The sequence below is a fragment of the Pristiophorus japonicus genome, chromosome 13 (assembly GCF_044704955.1).
Source record: "Pristiophorus japonicus isolate sPriJap1 chromosome 13, sPriJap1.hap1, whole genome shotgun sequence".
Classification (NCBI taxonomy): domain Eukaryota; kingdom Metazoa; phylum Chordata; class Chondrichthyes; family Pristiophoridae; genus Pristiophorus; species Pristiophorus japonicus.
Genome location: NC_091989.1, coordinates 21,677,436 through 21,684,341, shown reverse-complemented (window position 1 = coordinate 21,684,341; position 6,906 = coordinate 21,677,436).

The following is a 6,906-nucleotide window of genomic DNA, read 5'->3' as shown; positions in this document are numbered from 1 at the left end:
CGGAGCGCGGCACTGCACCAAAGGTGCCACACCCCCAGTGCCAACGATACATGCGAGGCAGGAGCAACACCTTGCTTCTGGATCGGAGAATGTTCCCACCTCGGGGCCCCCTGCTCCCGTATCCGTGCAACCACCAGCTCTGCCTTCATTCCCACTCAATAAGGCACCGCCTGGCGGCGTGGAGTCAGGAGGGGAAGGTGTAGAGGTAGGGAGAAGAAGCGGGGTGGGGGGGTGGGGGCGGGAAGGAAAGTGAGGTGCATGTCTGCAGATGATGGCTGTATTATATCTCCATCTCAGTGTATGCAATTTGTTGTAAGGTATGGGGGGAGGGGGTCACCCTGTTGGTTTGCATTTGTATTCTGTGTTGCTGGAAATGTTGATCATTTGATTGATGTCAATGTTCTAAAATGTTTTGTGGGGCGGGGTGGGGTGGGGGTGGGGTGTTTTTACAATTATACTTATGATTTCAGACAAATGGTCGGATTAAATGTTTTTTATTTAACATAACCTTGATGCACATTGTCTCAGATAGCTGCACCGTTACACGCTGGTGATTCCTTAACATGAAAGGATATAATTAAACTTAACTTGAATCAACTTAAACTTTAACTGGCATCAAGGTGATGCCCACCATTGATGTCTGAGCTGCACACACAGCAGTGTGTCAGTTTTGTAAATACCACTAACGTTCATTTATGAGCTCCTGACGTAAGAGTCTTGTAGCTATGATGCCACCACGGACCCTTTCTTGCAGTCTACAGGGGGGCGGGGGCATGGCTTCAGCGTCAGCCTAATTATCTGGCTCGAGGTCAGCGTCCACCTCCTCATCCTCCACTTCCTCTCTCTCCTGAGGTGGACTGTCAGTCCCTTCTGGCAATTCTTGTCCCCTCCTGATAGCCAAGTTGTGCAGCATGGAGCACACCACCACGAATTGAGCTACCTGATCAGGGTGGTATTGTAGCTCACCTCCTGAGTGCTCCACTGAGTGGTTTTCTGGACCACATTGCGTGTGGCTCTGTGGCTCTCGTATCGCTTCTCGGCTTCGGTATGGGTGTCACGCGGGGGGGGCATCAGCCAGGTGACGAGGCTATATCGTTTGTCACCAAGCATCCAGCATTAACCTTGTGGCTGACTGGTAAACATGTCACATACAGCGTTCTCATGCAGGAAGTGAGCCTCATTGATGCTGCCCGGAAATTTGGCATTCACTGCCATAATTATCTTGTTGTGGTCTTGAGTTGGACCTTCAGGGAGTGAAATCCTTTTCGGTTGCGGAAATCTTCTGTGTCCTGAGAAGGTGCCCGCATGGCGATGTGTGTACAGTCTATTGATTCCTGTATCTTGGGGAAGTTAGCAATTCAGTAGAGTCCTAGAGCCCTGTCAGTGTGAGCCTCCGTGGTCATAGGGAAGCTGATAATGTCCATCCTATGTGCGTACAGGCCTTCAGTGACCTGTCAAATGCAGCAATGTGTGGCGTGCTGAGATATAGCGCAAATGTCGCCAGTGGAGGTCTGAAAGGAACCCGACGCGTAGAACGAAAGTGCCGCGATGACCTTGACCTCGACGGACAGTGAGGTCCTGATGGTGCTGGCAGGATGCAGATCTGCCCTGATGAGCTGGCATATCTCACTGATAACCACTTTGTGGAAGTGCAGTCTCTGAAGGCAGGTATTCCCGAAAAGTCAAGGTAAGACCGCTTCTCCCTGTAAGTGGGGGGTGTATGGTCTGGTCCTCCTCATCAGTCTGGCACTTCTTAGATTGGATTAGACGTTGTGCCATTTGTACTCTGCAGCATCTGCGATGTTATCAAGGCAGGCTGAGAAATGGCTGACCCCATTCCAATAACTATAAATATAATGATGATTGTTCACAATCAATAAATGTCTCCACTAAGACACCTAAAGTAAAATCCAATTGTCCACAGTATGATAAGATGCCTGTTCAGATGGTCGCATCAACTTAAAAGAACTCCAGAGTATATCCAAACTCCCCCGAAGTTGAAGCAGCTGTTTCAATGAAGCGTCCTGCGATTTACAAAATGGCGTCCACACCGCTGTGATTGGTTCAGATCAGTTCAACTTTTTCACAACGCTTTTTTTCGGCGAGCGAGATTGTGGGCGCTATGTGTGCGAGGTGCTGAAAGTCACGCTGGGCGATATACTGGGCGTTAGTTTCGGCAAATGTGATAGTTATGACAAAAAAAAGTGGGCGGTTGGTATTATTGAACCTCGGCGTTAGTTACGTGTTGAAAGTAACGCTGGGCGATATTATGGGCGTTGGGTTCGCCCATTCTGATGATTCCGTCCAAAACAGTGAGTGGGCGATATTATTTTTTATCGGCATTGTGTACATGCCGAAAGTAACGCTCAGCGATAAGTGACCAAGAAATTGGCATCAGTTTCCATTTTGTGGTTAACTGGGTGCTATATGGGCGTTATACCTCATTTCAGCATCAAAATGGACGTTAAATGGGTGGTATGCATGCAAAAATAATCGAAAATCCAGCCCAGAGTGTCAGTTAAGGAGATCTTCGAAATGCTCCTTCCAGCGGGCCTTGACTGCCTCTCTATCCTTGATGAGTACCTCACCGTTCTTGGCCAGCAGTGGGTTAGGGCCTTGGGCCATAGGTGGTCTTGACTGCACTGAAGAATCCACACACGTCGTGGTTGTCGGCCAGTTGCTGGATCTCCTGTGCTTTCTCCACCCACCATCTGTTTTTTAGGTCGCGGGTTTTTTGTTGGACATCGGCCTTCAGCTGTCTGTAGAGCTGCTTTTTTGCTCTGAGTTGGGTTGCTGTTTTAAGTTCAGAAATGCCTTGCACTTGTGGCTAATTAGCTCCTGGATCTCCTGGTCATTCTCGTCAAACCAGTCTTGGTGTTTCCTGGTCGAGTGACCGAGAGTCTCTTCGCAAGTGCTGATTATTGAGGCCTTGAGGGCAGACCAGGCACAGTGGGCACTCTGTATCTCTGGGTTATTGAGGGTCGTCAGATTGGCAGTGAGGCGCTGGCTGAATAGGGCTATCTTAACCGGGTTTTTGAGTGCCTCTGCGTAGATTTTCCTGCGGCATTATTTTTGTTGCTGTCACTGTTTTCGGGTTACATTGATGTTAATGACGGAGTGAATTAGGCGGTGGTCTGTCCAGCAGTCACGGCTTCTGTCATGGCGCGGGTGATGCGCACATCCTTGCGGTCCCTCGCTCGGACGATGACGTAGTCGAGCAGATGCCAGTGCTTGGAGCGAGGGAGCTGCCATGATGTCTTATACTTGTCTCTCTGATGGAACAAGGTGTTGATAATGACAAGGCCATGTTCTAGGCATTTTGTCAGGAGCAGGGTACCGCTGGAATTGGGTTTCCCTACCCCCGCTCTGCCGATCACACCTCCCCAGAAGTCTGTGTTTTCCTTTCCGATTCTGGCATTGAAATTGCCAAGAAAGATCAGCTTGTCGTCCGTTGGGACTCGGGATTGTTCAAGGCTGGAGTAGAATTCCTCTGGTCTCATCTGTAGCTTCCAGTGTTGGAGCATACGCGCAGATGACTGTAGTGCACAGGTTCCGGGCTAGGGTGAGCCGAAGAGTCATAAGACGTTCACTTATCCCACAAGGGGGAGTCTCTGAGACGGCCCATCAGCTCATTCTTGATGGCGAAGCCAACTCCACGGCGTTCTTCTTCTGGTTCACCTTTCCAGAAGAATGTGTAACCACCACCTTGCTCTTTGAGCTGGCCTTCCCCTGCCCGCTGGGTCTCGCTTAGGGCGGCGATGTCAACGTCGAAGCGTCTGAGCTCCCGGGCAACGATAGCAGTGCAGTGTTCCGGCCTGTCGCTGTTGGGGTTGTCCATGAGGGTCCTGACGTTTCAGGTCCCGAACTTCATTTTGGAGGGTGGAAGATGCCTGTGCGTGAGTTTGTCTAATGTGGGGTGACCATTGCACACCAGCTACCACATGGGCTTAGCAGAGCGAGATCTTGGTCCAGAGACAAGGAGGTCCAAGACGATTGGAAAGCAAGTTTGGGCCTAATTGCTTACGATGGGTGTGAGCCGTAAGCTTGGCGCTGAGCAGCGCCTTTCGAAGAGATGGTGCGAAATCCGAGGTGTGGAGAGTGAGGGTGAGAGACGAGGCAATGTTTCCCTCTCCCAGGTATTAGCTCCTGGCTGAGGGCAGGCATTGGGATGGCTAGAGATCTAGTTCATAGGAGGAGGAGGAGTGTCAGAGAGGTTGGAGTGACCGCCGCCATTGCACGCACCACGTGCTCGCCAGGGGCTCCGCAGTTGAGTAGGACCAGCGGCCGGGGGGAGGCCAGAATGACGCGGGAGTGGGGGGCGAAGAGAGAGGGTAGAGCCAAAGCGGCGACAGAGCTGGGTGCGAAGGCGGAGAGAGAGGGTAGGGCCCAAACCTGTGATCGGAGCCGGTCCAAGGCTCACCGGACGACGTCAGGGAACGAGTGGAGCAGCTGAGTTAGCCACATCCAGTCGATAAATCAGACTCCAGCACTCGGAGACACCAGGGCTCCCTAGGGAGCTCTCCCTGAACAAATTTATCCCTGGCCATCCGTTGCCATCCTTCACTCTTTCTCCCCCAATCACCACCCCCCCACCCCCCACTGTTCAAGCTTCCCCTTGCCCTAATAATGGGTACAGTTCCTACCCCTAAAGTGCATTTCTTATCCCTAAAATCTGTGCTGCAAAGGCAGCTACCTGAGCCCACTGCCCATCCACCAACCAAGCCTGCTCCTTACCTCCATCTGTGAGTTCCAGATTTACCGCTCAGATCACCCTTCCCGCTGCCCAGACTTTCGCTCCATCACTGGATGTAGCCAACTCAGCTGCTCCACTCGACTGCTCATGCACCGCTCTGCTGACTGTCTTTTTTCTATGTTTCACGTGATGTGATATTTAAAAAATATAAATTAGGCGTGTGGAAGCACAGTGTTAAAATACTGGTGAATGCGCAGGACATTACAGTGAGAGACTGTACTGAGGGACTCTATTGAGGGACATTACATTGAGGGACACTATATTAAGGGACAGTGCAGTGAGGGACACTTTATTGAGGGACACTGTATTGAAGGACAGTGCAGTGAGGGATACTTTATTGAGGAACAGTACAGTGAGGGACAGTGTATTGAGGGACACTTTATTGAGGGACACTGTATTGAGGGACACTTTATTGAGCGATACTGTATTGAGGGACAGTGCAGTTAAAAGATCATAAATGAGTTCTAAATTACAAACTCCAGTTACAAGTTTTAACATTTCAGAATTTACTGGGCTCTTGGAGGAATGTATTTGATGTCTGTCCTCTCCACTCTGAATGTACCTCCCCCTCCCCTTTACTGCGTACAACCCCCATGGGCACCAGACAGATACCCAGCCAGTACATTGCCCACCAGGCCATTCTTGTGTGAGCCTAGACAGTATCATTCTTTCCCTGATGGAGGGGGCATCATAGTCAAGCCCAGTTCTCCCCTCACCCACTGTCCTCTCAGGTGTGCTTCCTGACAAGCCTCCCTCGATAGTGGGCAGAAGAGAGAACTTGTACTTCTATCGTACCTTTCACTACCTCAGGATGTCCCAAAGTGCTTTACAGCCATTTAAGTACTTTTTGAAGTGTAGCCAATACAGGAAACACAGTAGCCAATTTTGTGCACAGCAAGGTCCCACAAACAGCAATGTGATAATAACTGGATAATCCGTTTTTTAGTGATGTGGGTTGAGGGATAAATATTGGCCAGGATGACTTCCCTGCTCTTCTTCGAAATAGTGCCGTGTAATCTTTTACCTCCACCTGAGAAAACAGACAGGGCCTTGGTTTAAGGTCTCATCCGATGGTGCTCGCAAGCCGGGAGCCGCTCAGCCTGCTGGGCCAGACCTCCATGCCGCTTGGACCATCGGAGCAGGTCGGGGAGCAGAAGGAGCAGCGTGGAGGCATACTACTCCAGGGAGCAGCACATGCTGAAGCAGGAGAGCAACGGCAGTGAAAAGGGACATCACCAAGGTCCAGGTCGCTGATTGGAGTGTGGGCAGGTACAGCAGGAGCGGCAAGGTCGGGGCGAAGAAGCGGCGAGAGATTGTAGAGGGACGTGATCGGGGCCCAGGAGAGGCGTGAGTTCGGCGCCCAGGAGAGGCAAAGGCCCAGGGGCAGCACGGGCCAGCCCACACTGCGATATGTGTGCACACTAGGTCCGTGCAGCAGAGCAGGTCTCCAGTCGTCTTGGTTAATCCTTGCCACTGGACCAAGACCTAGCTCTGTCAAGACCATGTGGTGGCAGGTGTGCAATGGCCACCCCATGTTAAAAAAATCCACGCACAGGCATCTTCCACCCTTCAAGATGTAGTTCAGGACCTGGAATATTAGGTCCTTCATTGAAACACCTGTGAACTTCTTGACGTGGAAGCAAGTCATCCTCGATTCGAGGGACTGCCTATGATGATGATGATGAAGGGCTCATCTGAAAGTCAGGAGCAGGAATGCACTGCCCCTTCCCTGACCCAGGAATCCCAGGGCTGAGTGCACTGCTTTTGGGCTAGCTCAGGCTTGGTGGGGGAGCAGTTAGCTCACTCCTCACACATTCTAGCAGACCAGTGTGTCACAGTCTCGTAGGCTCCGTTCAAGGGATGTTTGGCGGGGTGGGAGGGAAACATGTTGATCATTTTTTGTTACGGCTGCTTTTTGGAATCTGACAGTGAAGCAGGGGTGAGGTTTGAAGCTCGCCCGGGATCACTGGGTGGCCGGGAGCCACTGCGTTTAGTTTTCAGCCGGGATGATGAAGTGAGTGAGCTTCCATACAAGGTCCGGCGGGGGGGACTCAGTTGGTGTTTATAAACTGAGGGGGCTGAAGTGTCCAAGTTCGCTGATATTGTATATGAACTTGCTGTACGCGAGAGTTATTTGTTTGGAGTTGAGGAGG